Source organism: Elaeis guineensis, chromosome 8 (genome assembly GCF_000442705.2).
Source record: "Elaeis guineensis isolate ETL-2024a chromosome 8, EG11, whole genome shotgun sequence".
Lineage (NCBI taxonomy): Eukaryota > Viridiplantae > Streptophyta > Magnoliopsida > Arecales > Arecaceae > Elaeis > Elaeis guineensis.
Window position 1 is genome coordinate 129,072,560 of NC_026000.2, and position 9,039 is coordinate 129,081,598.

Sequence of the window (9,039 nt, forward strand, 5' to 3'; positions counted from 1 at the left end):
CGGCCCCCCCAACCCAACGTATCCATGAGGCTCTAATTTTTTTCCTGTAAAAGTTTATGAGCCTTCTTGTATCTTATTTTCCATTTACCACAATTCAACAGTTCCCTGAGCATGATGGCAGATAGGTACGTCCCACTGTAAATTATTATATATACAGCCACGACCTTATCCAAGATCTTCACTTACTAGTTCTATTCCTATATGCAGAGCAACACGATGGAAGTCCCTGGATCTACAAACCATTCTTTAGTGCCATGCAGTAGTGATGGAACCATTCGCTTCCTTGCAAATTTCCATCCTACTGTTTGGGGTGATTATTTTATTGAAAATTATCCATTACCTTCGAATCTTCAGGTTATCTCTCTCTTCTGCACATAGATATTTGTCCTCTTAACTTCTTAACAAACAAATGTTGGAAAGTGTTTTTATCTTTCAACCTCGTATTGATGGTTTCTCAGTTCATGCAAATTTCTATACTAGGGAGTTGTCAGATATCAATAGAAATTTTAAACTAAAGATGGATCACTATATATTTTATTTCATCAGCATCTACTAGAGTGGCCAGCGTAGGACTGCCACTGTCATGAGTTTGATTTCTCTCTTCAAAGGTAAGGTGCCATAGAGCTTGGATAAGTCAAATAAAAATCAAATGTGCCACCAAATATGTAAATTGAATATATGGTGGAATTTGTGTGACTGGCGTATCTATTTAAAAGTATTCATGCATGGTTTGGAGATAAATTTGTCCAATAATCTGTCCAAATTCTTGGATGCTCACAGTTTGACATCTCTCATTATCTAATCGAGTCCTTTACCAAAATAATTTTTAAAAAAAAAATTATTTATAAAAATAATATAAATTTTAACTTATTTACCAAATTAATGCAAATCCTATAAAACGCCATTTGAAATGGAATTTTATAGTGTCCACGTCACCATCCCTTTTCCACTCCTTTTCCACGTGGACGACGAAAAAAAAAATAAACTCACCATTTCAAATGGCATTTTCAAAAACGCCATTTCAAATGACGAGTTTAATTATTAATTTTTAAAAAAATAAAAAAAATAAAAAAATAAAAATTATAATTTTAAATTTTTTAAAAAATAAAAATTTTAATTTTGATTCAAATAAATTCATCATTTAAAATTAGTATCCCCATTTCAAATTATTTTTTAAAAAAATATCTTTAAAAAAAAATTGATGTAAAAAAACATAAAAAATATCATAAAAAATAAAAAAACAAAAAAAATTGAAAAAAAATAAAAATTGTAATTCTAAATTTTAAGAAAATAAAAATTTTAATTTTAATTCAAATAAAAATCATCATTTTAAATTACACTCTCCTTTTAAAATTAAATTTTTTAAAAAAATATCCCAAAAAAATATCTTAAAAAATTAAAAAAATAAAAAATCCATAAAAAAAGAAAAAATGAGAAAAAAATGGAAAAAATAAAAATTTAAAATTTAAAAAAATAAAAATTTTAATTTTAATTTAAATAAAAAATATCATTTCAAATTACTTTCCCCATTTCAAATTAATTTTTTTAAAAAAATATCCCAAAAAATATCTTAAAAATTTTAAAAAATCATAAAAAAATAAAAAAAATAAAAAAAAATGAGAAAAAAATAAAAATTATAATTTTAAATTTAAAAAAATAAAAACTTTAATTTTAATTCAAATAAAAAATATTATTTCAAATTATTTTCTCCATTTCAAATTATTTTTTTAAAATATCCAAAAAAATATCTTAAAAAATTAAAAAAATAAAAAATACCATAAAAAAGTAAAAAATAAGAAATAAATGGGTAAAAAATAAAAATTATAATTTTAAATTTAAAAAAATAAAAATTTTAATTGTAATTCAAATAAAAAACATCTTTTAAAATTACTTTCTCCATTTCAAATTAATTTTTTTAAAAAATATCCCAAAAAAATATCTTAAAAAATTTAAAAAAATAAAAAATATCATAAAAAAGGGAAAAAATGAGAAATAAATGGAAACAAAATAAAAATTATAATTTTAAATTTAAAAAAATAAAAATTTTAATCGTAATTCAAATAAAAAACATTATTTCAAATTACTTTCCCCATTTCAAATTATTTTTTTTAAAAAATATTCTAAATAAAGAAAAAAATATCTTAAAAAATATTATAAAAATAAAAAAAGGGTAAAAATGGAAAAATTAATTTTTGTGATATTTTTTATTTTTTTATTTTTTTAATTTTTTAAATATTTTTTTAGAATATTTTTTAAAAAATTAATTTGAAATGGGGAAAGTAATTTAAAATGATGTTTTTTATTTGAATTAAAATTAAAATTTTTATTTTTTATTTTAAAATTATAATTTTTATTTTTTTATCATTATTTTCTCTTTTTTTATTTTTTATGATATTTTTTATTTTTTTAATTTTTTAAGGTATTAATTTTTTGGGATATTTTTTTTAAAAAATTAATTTTAAAAGGGGATTGTAATTTGAAATGATGATTTTTATTTGAATTAAAATTAAAATTTTTATTTTTTTTAATTTGAAATTATAATTTTTATTTTTTCAATTCTTTTTCCCTTTTTCTTTTTTTATGGTGTTTTTTATTTTTTTACACCAATTTTTTTCTTTTTTTCAAATATTTTTTTAAAATAATAATTTAAAATGGAGATACTAATTTGAAATGATGATTTTTATTTGAATGAAAATTAAAATTTTTATTTTTTTTAATTTTAAACTATAATTTTTATTTTTTTTTATTTTTTTTTTGAAAATAAATAATTAAACTCGCCATTTGAAATGGTATTTTCAAAAACGTCATTTCAAATGACATTTTTAAAAATGCCATTTGAAATAACGAGTTTATTTTTTTTTTTTGTCGTTCGTGTAGAAAATGGGTGGAAAAGGGGGTGGCATGGACACTATAAAATATTATTTTAAATGATATTTTATAGAATTTATATTAATTTAATAAATAAATTAAAATTTATATTATTTTTATAAATAATTTCTTTTTAATTATTTTGGTAAAGGACTCTTATCTAATCTCATAGGTACACTAACTAGGAAAAGGTAACTCTTTCTTTAACTAGGAAAAGGTAACTATTTCTTTACTCATTCCTCCTTGTACTTAAGCTTTGGCTCTGCACAACAGTCTCTATATGGCTCAAAAATTCAACCTAATACGGTAGTGATGGAAAGTGATTGCCTCACCATGCTAAACCAGTTTGGACTGTATTTAAAAAAAAAAAAAAAGAGAAAAAAAATTCTACCCATCTCTCATCTACGTCTCCAACCCATTGGACTCTATTTAAAATTTAAAAAACAAAACCAAGGACAATAGTGCTCTTTCTTTAATTCCTATATTTTTTCTCTCTTATCCTCCAACTCCTCTGAACTCTTTTCTTATTAATTTTTTAAATAATTCTTCCAATTTTACATTAATTTTTTTTTAAATGTGTATTGTATGTATTTGTTTTCTTAGTATATATGCATACATATACACACAAATCAACTTCAGTCCCCATCCAATAACTTTATCTAGAAAATTGGTACTCATTGTCAGTGCTTCTAGAACTCAAAGATTGCTTTCCTCTATTGAGCTTCTTCTTCTCAAATTCAATACTGTATACTTTTATTATAATTGTTTGACAATACAAGCCATGGACATCCTCAACAAATCAAACTTGATGAGTCAAGTGTTTGCATAAATTTCTTTTGCTATCTTGCCTAATTTGAGACTTCTAGTATGCTATATATGAAGTGAACTTTGGGTGATCCACCATCACCCAGGATTCTAATCATCTCACGTGCAATTACATGAGAAGGAATTTTGCATTCTACTATTGATCAGGATTTGGAACTCTCTCAAGAATCTGACGGTCAATTAATTCTATTCCTTTTTCTTTATAATTTTATTTGGACTCTCAAAAAATGGTACAAAGATCCTAAACTGTTTATATATACTCTAAAATGCAAAATTCTAATAGTTGTATATTTAGCTACGACTTTAAATTCTCAAAATGTACATGCATTTATGTGATTTATAAAGGACAGAGATCTCACTTTAAATAGGGAATATATCTCCCCATGAATGGTGCTGTGCAAATTAGAATTTTAATAATTTAGAAATATCTAGCCATTTGACATATGATCTAGAAAAGATTAAAAATATAACAGAAAGATGGATGGATGCTTGGACTCCCAATTAACATGCTTCGTATCCACAAATTACATGTAGCCACATAAAAAGAAAAATAGGTAAAATTTAAAAAAAATTGTTGCCCCAAATATTGTGACCGTCAAACATGTCACATTTTATGGACTTTAAAATCAAGAACCCAAATCTAATAAAATTTCTCAAGAAAGCTAAAGAAAAAAATATAGAAAGCCAAGATTTTCTAAAATTGGTGTAGTCTTAATAATGATTTTCCTTAGGAAAAAGCATCTTTGTTTGAATGAATAATCTTGAACAAGAAAAAAAATACCTACTGAGAGAAGCTGCATGTGGAACGTAGCGCAGACCAATTTACATAGAGAATCTATCTGTCAATGGCCAATGTACACTTTTTAGGATGAATGCTGTAACATTATGTATCTCTTTATAATATTGAGTGCATATTTGTAGGAGTCAGAGGCATGTATTGAGAAAAGGAGAGGAGAGCTAAAAGCAAAAGTAATGAACTTGCTTAAAAATGCTAATGATCACCTATAAAAGATGGAATTAATTGATGCACTTCAATGCCTGGGTATGGCATATCACTTTGAAAAGGAAATAGATGAGATACTAAGCCAAATTTTTAATGAGCATATTGAGGGTGATGATTTGCATGGTGTTACCCTTCGACTCTTGAGACAACATGGCTACAATATACCTGCAAGTAAGTACTTTTTAGTTATTATTTTTGTTCTTCTTTTATGTTTACTCACATAAGATAAACAAATTTTATGTAAATGTTTTAATCAAGTTCAAAGAAGTAGATGGGAGTTTCAAGACTACCTTAAGAAATGATGTGAAAGATTTGTTAAGTCTATATGAAGCTGCTTATCTTGGTATCCCAGAAGATGATCTATTAGATGAGGCACTTAATTTTGCAAAATTACATCTCAAGTCCATGGAAAGCCAAATGAGAACACCTCTTGCAATATGAGTACTAGATGCCTTTGAGTTGCCTTTACATAAAAGAATGAGGAGGTTAGAGGCAAAAAATTGTATCTCCATTTACTAAGAAGATGAGGGATTAATGTGGTACTAGAGCTTGCAAAGTTGGATTTTCATATACTGCAATCCATTCATAGAGAAGAAGTTGAGAGCATCTCTACGTAAGTTTCCATCTATCGAGTAGCAAACATCGTGTTGTTGATTTGATTAATTTGTCATCATTTGTTTTCGATCAAGAATTATTATTATTATGGGCATATATTTATTTTGTTTGGTAGAAAAGTCATATATTTATTACTCTCCTTCCTAGAAGGCTAATATATCTTAGATTATCATCAAACTTGGGTTATCCAATTAATTCGTAAAAGTTTGCCTACATCTCATCAACATATATTTCCTCAACAATATATGAAAACCTAGAAACTAAAGTTTGTCGGTTCTGATAAACTTATATGTATTCTGCATATGTATGAAAGCTTGCATTTGTGTGTCTACAAAAACACTCCAATTTTAAAATTGTACCAATTCCATATATATCACCATCCAAGCATAGGTTAGATTAGTTTCATGTATATTAGCTGAAACCAGATAAAAAGATTTTTATCAATGTAAGTATCCAAATTATACTTTTATTGAAAAATATGTCAAGGATGCCACCACCAATGTTCAAACCATGGACCTATACCAAGTGGAGTAGGGTGCCAACCAGCTTAGGTAAAATTGGTTGATCATATGGGGTATTCTCATGTATTTAACCTAAGCACCTACCGTATGATATATAATAATAAGTCCAAAATTGTTTAGGATCTATATATTCAAAAAACTTTATGGACTACAAATCATTTGTCCAATTGATTTCTTGTGGTAATTAATTTTTAATCATTCAAACTCTTTGTTAACAATAGACAAATTCCCAACATTTTTTTTTTGCCATGCAAAATCTTTGTGTTTTGTTAAAGAATTTCCACATATTATTGACTTAATCCATATGTTAATTTAAGTTTCACATTTTTTAATTAGAATATTGTAATTCAAAAATCTTTACTCTATTATTCATTCATTCATTTATTCATTCATATATCTATTTTGAAGAAGTCTCTTAACTATGTTACCTGTATATAATATTGCATCAACTTAAGTATTTCCTCCATACATCAATCATATATGATCCATTTCTGTGGCACTTTGATTTTATTGACATTGCAAATTTGTTTAATGCAAATCTAGCACTCCTTGTACATCTCATATAGGTGGTGGAAAGCACTCGATCTTGCGAAAAAGCTAACCTTCTGCAGGGATAGAGTAGTCGAGTGTTATTTTTGGATTCTTGGGGTATATTTTGAGCCTCATTATTCTAGAGCTTTAATTTCAATCATAGATGATATCTACAATGCTTATGGCATGGCAGAGGAATTCTGAGTATTTACTGAAGTCATCCAAAGGTTTGAGCATCTCCTGTTGGCATTAGAATTTTTTTTCCTCTTAGAAGAAGCATTAATTTGGAAGTTGCATAGAAATAAAATCTAATTATAAAAAATAAATAAATAAGTTAATTAGCATCAATTTTTTTAAAAAAGATGCTTAAAATATTTATGCAAGTAAAATTTAATTATCTATACTGCCATATATTGCGAACTCTAAGAATTGGGCTCCACCTTCTTAATTTGATTCCATAAATTTTTTTCAAAAGCTATAATGGAGTTAGTTTTTGACTACAACCTCATTATGCATGGAGAATTACTCCAATTCTTAAATACTATCTCGATGACTAGGGGTGCAAATGGGTCGGGTCGGATCAGATCAGATCATGAGTGATTGTGATCCGATTCATTTTTTTAATCGGGTGTGAATATTGGGTCCAAACCCAACCTACTAGAAGATCTGATCGGATCAAGTCCATAATCAAATTTTTTAACCCAACGGGTCATTTGGGTTAGGTCGGGTTCTTATATAATCGGGCCCCGATCCATGAAATACGGTTCAGTTCGGGTTTAAATTCGGATCGGTTCGGATCTGAATTATAAATAACAAGATCAATAAGTAGAAGATCTATAAACAATCTTATTTGTACTATAAATTTTGATCTTAATATATGAGACTATTAGAGCTCCACCCCTATGTCCCACACTCTTCAACCAAGAACCCAAAAAGCCTAATCATATTTTTCTCACCATAATTTGTTAGTGAATGAAGAAGAAGTCAAGGCCCCCTACATATTTGTCGTTGTCTCCTTATGTTTCTTTTCTCTTTGTTCATTTTTCTCTATCTTGACTATAGTAGATATATACCTGTATGCAGGTGGGACATAGAGGCAGCGGATCAACTAGAGGAGGTATACAAATTCTACTTTCTTAATCTATATAATGCATTCAAGGAATTTGAGGATGAGCTCACAGAGGAAGGAAACTCCTATAGAGTGGAATATCTTAAAGAATCAGTACAATCACCACCTTGGCATATCATCAAGCTCTTTCTTCAAATAATTTTAGTCAAGAAAAATAAGACATCATAGCATGCATCTCCGATCTGAGTCAACTACTAATCTTTCTTCTCTAAATGTATATGTGCAAGATAGCCATCTATATTAGCTATTTCATTTTTCATGTCATTCATGGAAAGAGAATTACTTTTTGGGCTCAGAGAACATAAAAATTTGATTAGTTATGTTGAGATTCAATATGATGCAGCTCAAAGAACTATCAAGGGCTTGTCTTGAAGAAGTCAAATGGAGAGATGAAGGTTACGTGCCACCTCTTAAAGAATATCTGAATGTTTCACTGATATCCAGTACCTATGCTGCCTTATCCTGTGCTTCTTTTGTTGGCATGGGAGAAGAAGCAATAAAGGAGGCATTCGATTGGGTTCCAAGCTTTCCAAGAATCATAAAGTCTATTTGCTCAATCTGTCGGCTCTTGGATGATATTGTGTCCAATGAGGTAATAGTGTTTAGAAGTTATTAATCTGTAAATTTTACTGAAACCATTCTCAGGCTACTGATGAGTTGGGCTAAGTTGAGCTTAGTTGAGCTGCTTAATCTTCATCATCTTTGTATACACAAAGTGTTGCAGCTTGACATGAGCTTAAGCTATGGTCAGGTATAAGCATTCAAAGTTCAGCTTGTGATCTACGTGAGCAAGCTGGTACTTGAGATGAACAGTAGGAATGAACTTTTGCAAGCTAATTAAAGACAGCTGGAACATTCCTTGTTTATAAGCTAAGCTCCAAGATGTTGGTCTTGGTTTGCCCATTTATTTTCTAAATGAACTAACTCAAAATAGAGTTTTTCTGTTCATGAACTTCTAGGTTGTTTTGCATAATTATTTTAGTTATACATTCTTTTCTAAATATTGTAGTTTGAACATGAAAGGAAGCATGTCTCATCGGCAGTCCATTGCTACATCAAAGAGCATGGCACTTCAGTGCATGAGGCATGTGAGAAGCTACGGGGAATGATTGAAGACGAATGAAAAATTCTGAACCAAGAGTGTCTTTGTATGACTGCCATGCCAATGTCTTTGATCATGCCAATCGTCAACCTCGTACGAATGGTAGAAACCGCATACAACAAGTATGATTCATACACGCACTCTTTCACTATGATGAAAGATCATATCACGTCGTTGCTGGTCGAGCCCATTTCCTTCTGAGAATAAGTATGATTCATATCAGCTTTCCTATATATTGGTGCACCTATCTATCTACGACATTGTTGTTCTGGATCTTCCTATTGATGGTCTTTCTTGTGTGAGGGAGAATAAGTGCTGTGTTTCCATATCTATTCTTGGTATCTTATAGTGTGTGTAATCCTCTAAAACACTTGTCACTGTCATATGAGCAAGTTAATTATTGATGAAGTTGTATGATTTTATTATTTAATCATCTTGACTATGT

The 9,039-nt window shown here is 28.4% G+C and overlaps 1 pseudogene; it reads left to right on the forward strand.

Annotated features, from left to right (window-relative positions):
• Window positions 1–201: 201 nt before the first annotated feature.
• LOC105032395 (alpha-humulene synthase-like) lies at window positions 202–8,795 on the forward strand (annotated as a pseudogene).
• The last annotated feature ends 244 nt before the right edge of the window (window positions 8,796–9,039 follow it).